The sequence below is a fragment of the Myotis davidii genome, unplaced genomic scaffold, assembly GCF_000327345.1.
Source record: "Myotis davidii unplaced genomic scaffold, ASM32734v1 scaffold120, whole genome shotgun sequence".
Taxonomy (NCBI): Eukaryota; Metazoa; Chordata; class Mammalia; order Chiroptera; family Vespertilionidae; genus Myotis; species Myotis davidii.
In genome coordinates, this window is record NW_006294778.1 from 1,663,280 (window position 1) to 1,678,550 (window position 15,271).

Below are 15,271 nucleotides of genomic sequence, written 5' to 3' on the forward strand. Positions count from 1 at the left end.
CGTCATCTCCGGCATTCTCCGTGTGTGTGCGTGTGTGTGTGTGTGTGTGTGTGTGTGTGTGTCAAATTTTTCCTTCCCCCTTTGTCTCTTTTTCTTTCTTCTTTCTTTCTTTCTTTCTTTCTTCCTCTCTCTCTCTCTCTCTCTCTCTCTCTCTCTCTCTCTCTCTCTCTCTCTCTCTCTCTCTCTCTCTCTCTCTCTCTCTCTCTCTCTCTCTCTCTCTCTCTCTCTCTCTCTCTCTCTCTCTCTCTCTCTCTCTCTCTCTCTCTCTCTCTCTCTCTCTCTCTCTCTCTCTCTCTCTCTCTCTCTCTCTCTCTCTCTCTCTCTCTCTCTCTCTCTCTCTCTCTCTCTCTCTCTCCCTCCCTCCCTCCCTCCCTCCCTTCCTTCCTTCCTTCCTTCCTTCTAAATAAGGGTACCACTCATCTTGAATTAGGGACCCACCCCCTACTTATCTTAACTAATGACATCTGCAAGGAGCCTATTTCCCCTAAGGTCCCAGCACCGGGGGTTGGGACGTTTGAGGAGGGACACAATTCCACCCAGAACATGTACATAAAGGTTCTCAAGAAACACCAGACCCTTTGGCTTCCCTACGAAGGAGCAGCTGGCCCTGGGCTGACAGAAGGTTCCAGCACTTGGGCTGCTTTGTCAATGGGCACAGGCTCCCTTACTGGGCAAACGCCGCCTGCAGGGGCCATGAGGTCCGCCCCCATGCTCTGGCGGGTCCCCACCCAGGACGCCCTGCCTCGGAGAACGCCTTCACGTCCCACGCATGACAGCTCCCCCTGCTCGTGCCGCGGAGGGACAGGCCACGCTTGGCAGGGAGAGGCCTTCCCGCTCTAGGTCTTTCTTGTCCTTCCCTGAGGGGACCCCCAAGAGCTGCCCCAGTCCCCAGGCGGCTCCTCGGGCTACAGCCTGGCCTTTTTCTCTGTGCTCTGTTATGGAAGAGAAGTCTTTTCTCTGGGGCTTGGCCCTGGGGAAGCTTAGCTTATCTCTCCAGCCCGGGGGTTCACATTTGTCTAAGCCATTCTGCAAGGACAGCAGCAGTGCACACATCCCAGATACCACAAAACACTGACTCTGGGTGGCTCCTGTGAGCACAGAGCTCCTCCTGGGCCCTCAGCTCACTCTCTCCAGCAGCTGGAGCCCCTGGTCGGTCATCTCCTAGGAGGACAGGTCAGCGGGTGGGATGGAGGAGCTAAATGTGATAAGACACTTCATTCTAGAGCCGGGGAGAGTCGCGGGTTTGGGGGCCCTGGGGAGAGGGTTTTGAAAGGAGCTGTTCTCTGGGGAGACGTTATAAAACGATGTCTCTGGAGACCTGGAATGAGCATTTAGGTTGTGAGAGCGGAAAGACTCCCCTCCCACCTCACCCCTTTCCTGTTCTGTGTGAGTTTCACCTCTGCAGGCTGAAACTGCCTGACTATCCTTTATTGACCACACCCCTTTCTCGCCAGAAAATGAGGGACCCGGGTTCATAAGGAAGCGGGGAAGTCGGCACAGGGTTTTCGCTGGGGCTGTCCCCAGAAGGTGCTCGTCGGAGCCACAACGCTATTTCCTTTGCTTGTGTTGAGTGTGGTTGGTCGGCCTCCTTCTGGGAGAACTGGGCCGACCTGGGGTTGGGAGGATTTGGGGGATGAAGAGAGGAAGTGAGGGAGGCAGTGAAAAGGTGGCCAAGTCAGATTAAATGCCAGTGAAGGCAGCTGGCAACACCCTACCCTTCTCCGAGGAACGCCTCCCAGCCAAGGGAGACAGTCTCTGGCACAGAGGACAGCGGGCCTCCCCATAGGGCTGCCCGGGAGGCCGAGGCCTGCGTCTCAGCCGCCAGTACCGTGCAGAAGTGATGAGCCGAAGCAACAAAGAAAGGGAAGAGCACAGGCAAGCCCAGAACGAAGGGCTCCCGCTCCAGGAAAAGTTCCTTCCTCCCTGGCCGGTTGGCTGAGCCACTTCTGTGAGGCAGGCACAGCTGGGCACAGGGGATCTGGTGATAAGGGAGATCGCCTCCCGGGCCTGAGGGGTTCCCAGTACAGGAAGTAAACCCCACCTTAGCCTGTAGCCACTGAGCATCTGCTGTGTGCCAGGCACCAGGGTGTGGGTGAGGAGAGTGTGCCTGCCCTCCAGGGAACTCTGGGAAGAGACAGGCGTGAGTGCACCTCATGCTATCACCATGCAGTTTGTGCTGGGTGACAGTCTTGCTTCTCAGCTGCAAAACAGGGATCGTAACAGCACCTCACGGCAAGATGGGGAATGAACTGGCCTCTGGAGACAGACTTCCTGGGTTCAAATTCGAGCTCGCCTGGTTTCCGGCTGTGTGACTATGGACAGTTACCTAACCTCTCTGTGCCTTGGTTTCCTCATCTTTCAAATGGTGCTAGTAAAGGTACCTCCCTGTTTAGGGTTGCTCTGAAGGTTATAAATTAGCCCATGGGACACGGTGTTCTTGAAATATCAGTGATGATCTCCTATTCAACATTTAAGAGAGTAAAATAGATATATGCAGTCATTTCCCCCCCCACAGATTATACATACAGACATTTTTTTTCCCTGTGAAAAGAATTTCGACGATAGTTTTGTGCAGTCCTGGAAACACTGTTTCCCAGAGAAAGTTATGCTGTGTGTCAAGAGATTATGAAAGGAAAAGAAGAAGAAAACAATGGTCTCATTTATCGCCCTGCAGGTGGAGTCCTCTTGGGCGGGTAGAGGGGCTGATTTTTTTGCGAGGCTGGGTTATTTGTTTCACAAGTTCAAACAGTCTGCTGTTTTCGTGGTTCCAGTCTACGGTGTGCAGACAGACACACAGACACACGTGGACAGACATTTCCAGAGTCCCCCAAAGAGCTCCCGTCTCCAGTAAAGAAAGAACTTCTGCATGAACCCGATAGCCCATTCCTCTGACCTGGGAGTGAGACCTGCCCCCCGAAACCCACAGCCCAGCTGCCAGGACAGAGCAGCGGCAGCAGGGGGGACTCGGGCCTTGAGGCGCAGACAGGGCCCTCCTCCCGCAGCTGGGGCCGACAATAACATTCTCTGCTTATCCATTTCCCCATTACTTTTTTAATCTCTTGAAAAACTACAGGGAGCAGCACAATGGTCAGGAAAGAGGAAATCAGAGGGGTTGGGCCTGCTTATAAATCCTGTGACCTTTGATCAGTTATCTGTCCCTATGGTCCTCAGTTTCCACATCTCTAAAATGGGTATAATAAAATCTACCAGCCTACGGTTCTATGCACTAGAGGAGAAAACGTTTATGGAGATCTTTTTATAAGCCCAGAGTTCGCTCCCTGAAGCCTTCTCCATGGTCACTCGATGTCAAAGGGCGTTTCAGACATAACCTGTCCCACACTGACCTGTTCCTTTATGCCCCGCCCCCAAACCAGCATCTTCCCCATCCCTGTGGACAACCACTCCATGCTTCCAGTGCCCGGGCCCAAATCACCGGCGTCGGTTTCGCTCCTTCATTCTCTCACATCCCACAGCTTATCCGCCAGTAAATTCTGTGGCCCCTTTTCAGTACAAGCCCAGGATCCTATCGCTTCTCAATACCCCTCTGCTAGCACTGGCCCTGCCATCCTCATCACTGGGATGCTTGCCGCAGCCTCAGGAGCTTCCATCCTCGCCCCCACCCTCATCGGGGTCTATTCTCAACACAGCAGCCAGAGTGATTCTGTCAAAATATAAGTTGGATCAGGTCCCTCCTCTGCTCAATGCCCTCCAATGGCCCCCATCCCACTGGGGTAAAGCTGGAGTCCTTACCATGCCCGGCGGGGTTGGGGGAGTGGGGGGAGTGTGTCACCTCTGGGGCTCATCGGCCACCTCCCTCTGGGCTCGCTCAGCTCCGTGCCCCTGGCCCTCTGGCTGCTCTTGGGCACTGCAAGTTTACTCCTCCCTTAGTCCATCCCCAGGCTGCACAGGGGCTCATCACTCTGCCTGGAGCCTCCCCCAGACACCACAAGGCTCTCCACCTCGCTTCCGGCAGGTGTGCATGCACATGTCACCTTCTCAGGGGCGTTGGGACTCCCTGTCTACAGCATCTACCTCCACCTCTGCTTTTCTCCACTGAGCCTTCCCGACCGGATACACTATCAGGGTCAGCTCTGCGAAGGCGCAAACGGTGGTCTCTTGTGCTTCCTTCTCCATCCCAGGGTCTAGAACAGTGTGCAGCTCAACGGACTCACATGGAAGGACTTACAGAAGTTTCTTTACAACCAAGGCCCACTGACATTCCTGGAATGCGCTGGATTAAAAGGAATCAACCTGGACCCATCTATCCAGGGCCGTCTCCTCTGTATCGGGAAAGAGCTTTGGGCAATATCTTTTGGAGTCAGAACAACCAAGTGCATTCTGCTTCTAGCTGATGCCAATCAGGGAGCTGCCAAGGGGCTGCTGGGGAAGGGGAGGGGCTGCAGGGAGAAAGGCTGGAGGACTGGCATGAGGCAGGGTGCCCGGGAATGGGTCTCACAACCCACTGGTTCCCAGGAAGAAGAGGAACCAAGAAAACCACAGAGTAGGACCCTCCCCACCCCGTCACCTGCAGGTGAAAATGGATTAGAGCGAGCATCAAAGCAAGCCCGGGGGAGAGAGGGGGAGGCTGGGAGAAGGTGGTGCGCATGCGATTCATATTTCCTAGAAGGAAGTGAGAAGGCAGGGCAGGAGGGAGGAGGGCACTAGGTCACTGGTAAGTCATTTCCAGGTCCTGGATCCGGGCTGTTCTTGTCCTCTTTCTCCCTGAGTCACTGCCCAAATCAAAGCCTTCGTGAGCCTGAGGAGGGCAGGGCCAGATCTCACACCCCTCTGGGCTGAGGTCTCCTCCCTGGACTGTCCTCTCCCACACCTGATGCTCCCCTGGGCCAAGCACCAAAACCATGTGGGGGGCAGGGGACCTCGGGAGGCAGCAGTTCTGTCTTAGGGGCAGAGGCAGAGATGAAAAAGCAGCCAGACGCCAGGACACCTGGGCTGAGCGGCTGCTCTGCCACTTACTGGCTGAGGGTGGCGACCCTGTGTCATTTGGGTTCACTCAGGGTACACTCCCCGTCCCTCTGTGAGGCACCCTCAGATTTCCTCTGGAGGACCATCTCCTGCCCGTGGCCCTTCCTTCTGGTCCGGCTGCTCATTCAGAGCAACACTTCCTCCAGCATCAGGGGTTGGATCAGGACTGGACACGTTCTCTGATTCAGAGCCCAAAAGGAATGCTCTCGCTCTCGGGGACTGCTGAGAGCGGCCGTTCCTTCCCTCACTTGAAGCTGTGAAGGTACAGCCTGGAAACCCAGTGATGGCCTTGCCTCTCACGAGGGAAAGGCCTGGATGCCCCAGGGAGAGAGCAGAGCCAAGAGGGGGGCAGAGGCAGGGCTTAATATCATCAGGGTCTCTGGATCCAGCTGTGCCTGAAGCTGGAGCCCTGGCTGTTTGGGGTGTTGAAGAAGACACTTGGCTGACTCAGATCCAATCAGAGCAGGATGTCCTGCCACGGGCCAGGCATTGTTCCTTGCAGGTTCTGGGCTCCCCCTCTGTCTGTGACCCTTGATGCAACACAGTGGCTTGTCACTGTTTCTATGGTCATGGCTTCTGCTAAGGAGCTGATACAATGATCCATCTCCTAAATCGAAGGCCACCTGTGCAGGCAGCACGCATACGCGTACACGCGTACACGCGTGTACACACACACACACACACACACACACACACACACACACCACACACTGCCATTCTGTCTACGATGTCAGGGAACCCTCAGAAACCTGTTGCTAGCACCATGACCCTTCAGATTTCATGGGGTGTCATCCTCTCAGACCTCTAACAGGCTCTGTGTGCCTGGCAGAGTACAATGAACACAGCCGAGAGTCAGGAGGCCTGGCTGGAGTTGGGGCTCTACCACTTTGTAACTTTGGACCAGTCATTTGATGTCGCTGAGCCTCAGTTCCAGAAAAATGGGGTCACCTCATTGGTTCAGGGCTGCAAGGAAAATTAGGCATCATCCAATCCAATGATCTCCCAGTGTCCACTCTCCACCTTTCATTCCACCGGCTGTTCCTCTGCCTGGTTAAGCTTCCTGGAGTACAGCTGTGGGCCTTCTCTGCTCAAAAGCATTCTGTGGCTCCCTCTTTCCTGAAGGACAACATCCCTTTTTGTCACCGGATGCCCTCCCTCATCAGGTCCTGTTCTGGCTTTCTACCTCCCTACATGCTAGCTAAAGCCAACTGCTTCTGTACTTACACATTCTCCCGGGATTTTACCTTTACATTTGTATTAATGCTGTTCCCTCTGCCTGGAATGCCGTTCTCTATCCTCACTTCAACCCACCTTTCTAAAGGCTTTGCTCAAAGGACACCTTCTCTGGCTCAAAGGCCACCTCCTCCGGAGGTCGATAAAGTTTGTTCCTACCCAAGTTCCTACAGCACCTGGCATCATACCTTCTGCCTGTATCCCACACCCGTGGCTTCTCACCAAGGACCCCCTCCGTGTGGTGTTGAGAACTTGGGATCCGAGGTTGACTATCCTGGATACCACTTGCTCGCTCAGTTCCCCTCTCAGCCTTCTTTCTCGGCTGAAACATGGAGCTAATAACAGTGCCCACTTCCCTGAATTACTGTCTGTTTTACACCCTCTGTTAAGTACTGAGCCAAGCTATAGGATCTCATACAGGCTCTATATGTCAATGTTTATCACAGTGCCGGGCACAGAGGAGGTGCGCAGTAAACTTCAGTACGATCACCACCATTATCAAACCCTGGGGAGTCATTAGGAGAACAGACTTGCCCACAGGGCTAAGGTGAATTGATAATGACCAATTAAAGGGCACTACCAACTTCTAATTCCACAGTGGCCTCTAGAGAAGAAGGAAACGAGGAGTAATAACAGCAAACATCTACTTCATGCTGCGTATGTCCCAGGCACTGTCTTAAGCATTTTATGGATATGCATTAACTCTGCAATTCTCACTACAGCCCTATACGGTGCAGACCATTAGCTTTCTTTTACAGATGTGAACACTGCAGCACAGAGAGGGCAAGTAACTAACTTGAGATCACATAGCTGAGCTAGAATCCAATTCCAGGCCACCTGGCCCCTCAGCCCCTCTACACTGTCCTAAAGACTCCTGTGCCCTAAGAGGATGTGTTTGTAATGTCTCTTTCAAACAGAGACCTGGGGAGCTCACCCAGGGGCTTCCTAGAAAAGGAGAAGCCAGTGTGAAAGGCCACCAGGGAATCTGAAAGGTGTCTTTATGCCTCATTTTCCGCTGTTTAGTCTAAGCCCCGTCCACACCACCTGGGACTGCCTACCATTCTGCAGGGCTGGCAAACATCTGGAGTCCAGATGCATCCACCATTCCCCGGGCCAAGTAAACATATGTGCAGTTTTCAAAGCTGTGGGTCCTCAAAAGCATTTTCAAATACGTTGTGAGAAGGAGGGAGAAGGAGGTGGGGGTACTAGAGTTACAAAGAACATCTTCAGGAAGAATCTCAAACAAATCCCATTTCTCCTGTGAGTTTCAAAGCTTGGGAAGTTCAGGCCGTTCAAAGGCTGCTGCTGGCTCAGTGTGTGTTAAGGAACAGCCCAAGCTGTTTGGGCCCTAGGTCATTTGTGGGGGGAGTGGGTGTCAGAGGCCGAGAAGGTGGGAATCTGGGGCAGCCGAGGCAGAAAACTACTCTTAGATTCTAGATGATGATGAGACCAGAGTCCTGTCTTCGAAAGGTGAGACACGAGGGGTGCCAAGCTCCCAGATATACTAGTTATAGAACATATAAATATGGGGGGATGAAACTGCCTTATTACCTGAGTTCCAATCCTTCCTGAATTTGTCGTCTCCTTACTCAAACTGTTCAAATGATAGAAAATGAAAAAAAAAAAGACAAAAACGTTCAGCAATTTTTCCACAATGACTGTCTTCATGTGCCTCGCTTAATTATTTTCTTCAAACTGTTATCAAAGTTCTGTTTAAACCACATCCCAACCCATTCATTCAACAAACACTTTTTATGAGCACCGACTGCATGCCACTTGCCAAACGAGACTCCGCAGTACACCAGACCCACATGGCCCTCACCTTCCGGCCCCTCTCCACCCAACAGTCACGGCTTTTGAAACTCAAACAAGATCATGTCTTCTTGAAAAACGGATGACGTACAATTAAACAGCAGTCGAAACGTAACGGTCATAGAGCTTCAGCTCTGGGACAAGAATCCCTGAGTGAAACCACCCCACACATTGCAGGAGCAGCAGAGCGCAGCACCTGGGCCATAGCACATGCTTCTGATTTGGGCCCTGAGGAAGGCTATGCTGAGCGTACCATGTGCCACGAGGACAGAGCATGTCATGTGACCTGGGCTCTCTGTAGGGATTTTCCCAGGGCGGCTGTTCTTCACGGCACTGGGTCCTCTCCATGGAGGGCTCAGAGGAAATGCCCTCCGTAGCAACTGCGGTTTTTTTTCTCCTGACCCATCGACTTGTTTGATGGCCACTGGGACAGAGTAACTGACCGGGTTTCCCTTCCTTTAATGCCTCCCTGGGAGCTCAGAGCCCTGTTTACCGTAGAAGAACATAGCGTTCATGTTTCCATTCATCTCATTTCTGGCTTTTTGTGTGTCTTCAACCTTGTTTGTCTTTTATCTCTGTCACTGGGTTCCCATTTAGTTTACCTAACTGTATATTATCTAACCTTGAAAGCGAATTTCAATCTTTTCGGAACAAGTTGAAGTGTAACATGGAATGAAATACATTAGAGTAAAATAACAAGTTTTGAGCTTGAATTAAAAAACAAATAAACAAAAAAAAACCTATAGGTCTACTCATATCCCAGGATGACATACTTCCAGTATTCACACTAAAACACACAGAGTACATCCTGGCATCTTCTCTCCAAAGACCCATCAGCACTGATAGGTTAATATTTCCCTCTCAACTTACACACCCGGCAGGAGCAAGGTGTAGAACCTGTGTGTCTGCTAATCCACAGGACCTTCCCACCCCATGAAAAAATAGCTTTCATTGCATTTCCCCACGAATGAGTATTAAGAGGTAAGTGCTTTCCATTCCTTTGTTTTTCACAGTGATGTCCTCGACCTGCCCATCGGACTCTGTATCACGGACCCATACTGAAGGCGACAGCAGGAGAGGGGCCCTCTTGACGTTATTTTGGCCAGAGGTGAGAGATGGAAGTGGCCTTTGCAATCTTTCAAGGCACAAGTACCAGCAACTTGATTTTGAAGCATAAATACAGGTCTACTTAAGTGCCCCTCCTAAGCCAGCTCAGAGCACTGGGAGGCCTGTGGACACAGCTGGTGCAGATTTCTCACCAAAAGTGGACCCCCAACTAGAGAACAAAGCTGTTTTTCTTTAGTTCAAGTGGACACATATTTACCAAGCAGCTACTACGTGAATGTCATATTAGATATGAGTATAGAGACATCAAATACACAAGGAGTATGTGCGTGCGTGTGTGTGTGTGTGTGTGTGTGTGTGTATTGCACAAATAAGCAAGTTAGCAAGCAAGTAAATCCACACACACAGACTTCATGCTTCCCACATACGCACATGTCCCCTGCCTTCAAGGAGCTCACAGTCCAGTTGCATGTGAGGGGACAGACACTTGCCTACAATCCTGCCTCTCTACATTCCACTAATTTCTCTGGAGACTCGAGAATGTAGCCCAGGCATCCCCTCCACATGTCTCCCCAAGCAGGTTGGGTGTCTTACAGGTCAAGAGACAGTAATGATAGTATGGGATATACCTGAGACTCAAGTGATCCTATATAATAAAAGCATAGTATGCAAACTGTCCCCTGGACTGGGATTTCGACCAGGGGGCGGGGCTGGCCGGGGGAAGGGAGGGAGTACCTGGCTAGCAGCCACTAGGAACCTAGCAGTGCACAAATTTTATGCACTGAGCCTCTAGTGCAGGGGTGGGCAAACTTTTTGACTCGAGGGCCACAATGGGTTCTTAAACTGGACCGGAGGGCCGGAACAAAAGCATGGATGGAGTGTTTGTGTGAACTAATATAAATTCAAAGTAAACATCATTACATAAAAGGGTACGGTCTTTTTTTTTTATTATTATTCATTTCAAACGGGCCGGATCTGGCCCACGGGCCATAGTTTGCCCACGGCTGCTCTAGTGCTTAATAAATATCTGCAGCAGGAAAGTGAACAAGTAAGTGAGTGAACAAATGAGTGAGTAAATAAATGATGTTGCTATCATCCCTAGTAAAACTGAACCACACTTGCTTTCGGGCAGTTACTATGAGTCAGGCATGGTGTTAAATGCTTTTCACATATTACCTTATTTAATTCTTACTTATGAAGTAGGAGCTATTATTATCTCCATTTTACAGATGGCAAAACCGAGACCCTAGGCCAGTGATGGTGAACCTTTTGAGCTCGGCGTGTCAGCCTTTTGAAAAACCCTAACTTAACGCTGGTGCCGTGTCACATATAGAAATGTTTTGATATTTGCAACCATAGTAAAACAAAGATTTATATTTTTGATATTTATTTTATATATTTAAATGCCATTTAACAAAGAAAAATCAACCAAAAAAAAATGAGCTCGCGTGTCACCTCTGACATAGATTCGCCATCACTGCCCTAGGAGATGGTCTGACATGTGCAGTTTTCACCTCCAGGCAAAGGAGCACCCGGGACTAAATCTAGGCCTCCTGACATTCAAAGCTGAAGATGATTTCCAAGGTGCTTACCTTCCACTTTGGCAACTTTAGGTTCCACGATTTTTCAGAAAACTGAAATCTACAGATCACAATTTAGAAGAAGGGTGTGGGGCAGTTGAGACCCAGCTTGGTAGCTCCCAGCTCACGTCTGACATCTCACCGTGCTCCTAGGAGGCCTCACCAGGGAGGAGTGGGCAATGGGCTGAACAGCCTGAACACAGTTGGCTTGGCCTCAACAGCCAGGGCACCCATCCAGATAGTGGGCCAGCCAGCCAACCCCCTCTGCCCTCCCTCTCACCCCACGGGGCCCCTTTCTAGCTTTCTCTCTCCAGCCTACTGACGGAAGTGGTGGTTTGACACTGCAAAATAAGAAAATCAGGGCCCCAGCTGCTAGGGGAGTGTTTGCATCTTGCCCATTCCTGCAGAAATGGGACCTATCACTTTAATCCCCAGCCACCAAGAACCAGTATCTCAGATGCCAATACAGTGGGCTCCACAGCTTGGGGAGCTATAAAGATGTTCTCTGGCCAGGCCGGCAGTTCTACCCTCAGGCATTTTACCACCTTCAGCTGGCATGGCATTCTCTGCTGTCAAATGTCACCCACAGTGGCTGGGGCACCCAGGCAAGGGCCAGGGGACAAACTGGTACAAAGGAAAGGACATGGACTTTGTGTCAGAAGCCGTGGGTGCAAGATCCACTTTATTGCTGGCCTCTTTGTGCCTCAGTTTTCTTGTTTTTACAAACAAAGATAATGCCATCTGCATAGGTCAGCTGTGGAGACGAAATGAATGAACCCATGTAAAGTCTCTAAACCTCTGGGCCTGGCACAGAGATGCTGTGGGGTTCACGCTAGTTCCCTGCGGGTCAGATCTGGGTTCTACTAGGATCCCTCTGGGAGCTGAAGGACTGGAGGGGACAGGGATACCAGGCAGGAGGCTGGTGCATCAGGCCCTGCGCAAAGGAAACGGTTTGCATTCCCCTTGGTTCTATCCACTCCTCGGTGCTCTGACACCCAGATGATCACTTGAGTTATGCTCGGCATCTTATGTTTCCTGTAGCCTTTGGTAATCACAGCGTAATCTAGGTCTCACTATTCCCAGTCTACAGGTGAGGAAACAGGCCGAGAAACGTCAAGGTTGGTTAGACTTCCATCCTGAACTCATCAGCCTACGGAGCCTGCCTCCTGATCTTGGGCCTGAAGAGATACGCCTCTTAAAAGGTACAAAAAGAAGGTCAAGACGAAAGGGTGTTACTTAAAAGCAGCCCGAGGAAGCCGCAATGGGAAGTTTTCCCTGAGCTGAGTGACCGATGCATCCAGATAGGGTGCACAGTAAACAGTCATCCTGTGAGTGAAGGGCAACCTCGGTGTCAGGAGAACCAGTAAAGTCCGGGAGCAGGAAGGCTGTGAATGGTGAGTTGGAAAAACTAAGCCCTTTTTGGATCGGCCTCAGTGTAGGCCAAAGAGCCTGGTCCCTTAAAGCAGTGGTTTCCAAACCTGAAATTAGTATCACTATGAGGTCTTCTACAAAAATATTGCTCTTCTGGCCTCATCCCAGGAGAATACGATTCAGTGGGAGGTGGTAGACCAGATGTCTGTGTTAAACTCAACTCTACGGGAGCTTCTGCAGACCTGGGAGGCTGGGAACCGAGCATAGCGCTCACGGTTGGTAAAATATGGTAACAAGGGGAGGTTCGCATTATTATCCTCTTTGATTCAGTGTATATTTGGCTGTCCCCTCCTAACCTGTCCTTCCAGGGCCAAGGGCATCCTAAGTTTTAATCTTTCTGGACTTCTCTCTAATGCCCCGCCTCCCCGTGTGGCTGACCACTCCCCTCCCCAACACCCCTGGTCCAGCCACAGGTCCGTGGTCCCAGTCTGTTTGCTCCAGAGCTGAGCCATTTCAGAAAACAGGCTCTGATTTCTTAATCTTTGCTCAAGTGTCCCTGCTTCCCTCGGCTTTTAATCATTGAGAAAAGGCCTACCGTTGGAAGCAGTACTCCCTTAAATGTGTCGAAGTCTTGTTATAAATCTTCTGTGCTGCTCCCTCCCAACAGCCTGAGTCACTAGTCACATACTCATTAGAGAAACAGTGAGCTGAGGTGGCTACGATGAATGGCTGGGGGCCCTGCACTGGGTTGCGCTCAGAATCAGGCCCAAGGTCAAGTGCAGAAGCCTCAGCTACCCCACTCCCAGGAGTATACTCAAAAGGACTGCCGACAAACCGCCACCATAAACATGGTCTCTAGTATGCTCACTGGCAGCACCATATGTGGTAGCCCCAACTGGGAAACAACCTAATGCCCATTAGCAGTAGAATGGGTAAACCAAGGTGGCTTTTCTCCAGCCAAAGCAATAAATACAGCTGCACAGAGCAACGTGGGTGAAGCAAGTGAACATAATATTGAACAAAAGAAGTCAGACACGAAAGAGTAGTTACTGTAGGATTCCAAACCAGTGAAAGTCATCTATGCTACAGGAGTCAGGACAACATTTCACAGGCGTGATCTGGTGGTGACGATACACAAAGCAGTCCACGTTTGATGTGTGCACTTTCTGTATGTCTGCTATGTTTCAACTGGAAAAGAAATCTTGCACAAAGGATCCCAAAATCTGCCACGCAGGACTCCTCTGTCCTCACTGGCTACTGGCTTGCTGTGGCCTCCCCTGGGTCCCTGGGCTTCCCAGGGCCTCAGTGTCTTCCTTCATCTGTAGAGCAGGGGCACTGGAATAGGATGACCTCTGTCCTCTGGTGGGGACTGTCTCCGAGGATGGTGCTAAGAGATGTCAAAAGGCCAAGATCACACCCCAGATATTTCCGACTTCTAATAACCCCATGAAACATCCCTGGAGTCAGCTAAACCCTATGGGCCTCCTGATGCTCAATTTTGTCATTGTCTTCCCCCACCCCCACCCCCACCCTGTGAATTCCCCTGTCTTTGCACCACAAGGACCAGGCCCAAGTATAGGACAGATAAACATCTGTTGAACTGGACAGCTGGCATTCCCACTAACAGCAACAGCCAATAATTACCAGCCCTTACTTTGTTTGCACCAGGACTGGTATAAGCCCTTTCCAGGTAGTATTTCATTGAACTATCAAAGCAGCCCTTCGAGGAGGTTCTGCCTACTAGCCCATTTTATACTTGTCCACACAGCTAGTAACCGGCAGGGCAGCATTTCAGATGGAGGGAGTTTGGCTCCAGAGTCCATGTTTCACCCTCTCTCGAAAGCTGGCTTCCTTGGCTTTGTCCTGGCTTCCGGCGAGCCCAGGATGTCTACTGTCCTGTTTGCTCTGCCACTCCCACCCCTCGACATTTCACAGGCCTCCATTGCAGCCCCTCTTGGCCTGTAGAGGTCTCTAAGGTTTATCTGTCCGCCCCCACGAAGCCGCTCAGAGCCCTTCATCTCCGAAATTGCCCTGCTCTGGACTTCTCCGCTCCAAACCCGTCTCCCCTGCAGACACAACGGGGATGGATGGAGAGGTTGTCCTCTGGCCCTGGCAAACCAGACATTACATGAGCTCTTTGGTGTTTTCTCTTTTGTCTCCACTGTCGTTCTAGTAATGAATGATCAGCCATTTTTTCTTTAGGTTCATGAGGCATCAAAGAGCCCTAGAAACTACACTGGGCTGGGAGTCCAGGGATGCAGTCACCCCCTGAGCCTCCGTTTCTGCATCGGAAAAGTGGGGAAATGATGTTTACTCTTAGCGACTCCAGGAGGCAGGGTTATAACCAGGTCCAAGTGGAAGGTCCGTGGCCAATTTGCAGCCATACAGAAAGTTTCAGGGAGAAGAAAACAACAGTTTAGAACTTCAGGCACACGTGGGGGGCGAGCACCCCCTACACCACTGAGCCTCACAGCTCTGTGCAGGAGGCATTCTCAGTCCCATTTCATAGACAAGGGTCCTGAAACGGAGCTCACCCGACCATGGGTGTGAGGATGGAGGAGTCCCGGGAGCCCAGTGGTCCATCTTACAGCCTGACTTGGTGGATCCCAGAGGGAAACCCATGTCTCGTTTCCCGAGACTCTGGGAACATCTGTGATGTGTCCCATCTGTTACAGCAACACCCGGAGACAAAACTCACACCAGCCTCAAAGTATTACCACTCCAGGGAGTGAATAAGATGAACATCTCAAGGCCACAGTATAGAATTAAGCAAATAAGGGCTCACTATCTACTAGGTATTACTTTCATTACAACTATTTTTTTCTCTTCTCCCTTTCTCTCCCCTTGACCCGCCATGGGAGTCCCCACTTCTGTTCCCAATCCTAGGATTCCAGGGACACAAAAAGAAACTTTTTTTTTTCTGGAAAAAGATCAGTTTCACCCAGATAATCCCTCCAGAGCTCCCAAATCTTGTGATCTTTCAATGATCCCCAATACTTCTTAGTTGTATGACTTTGCGCTAGATACTGAATTTCTCTGTGCCCGATTCCCTCCTCTAACGGGCCAATGATCTTTCACATAGTTCTTGTGAGAACCCATTGAGTTAACACATATAAATGTTCAGAATAACACTCGACTCAAAGCACCACATAGGGCTTGCTATGATAATTTATGTGAAAGACACTTACTAAGCACCGACTGTGTGCCTATAGCCCGTCCACCCATGC

General features: G+C 50.9%; 1 protein-coding gene across 1 annotated transcript in view; it reads right to left on the reverse strand.

Annotated features, from left to right (window-relative positions):
• The window catches only part of BTBD11 (BTB (POZ) domain containing 11), a 291,756-nt gene that overhangs the window by 133,211 nt on the left and 143,274 nt on the right, over window positions 1-15,271 (reverse strand). The gene's annotated exons all lie outside the window — the stretch shown is intronic.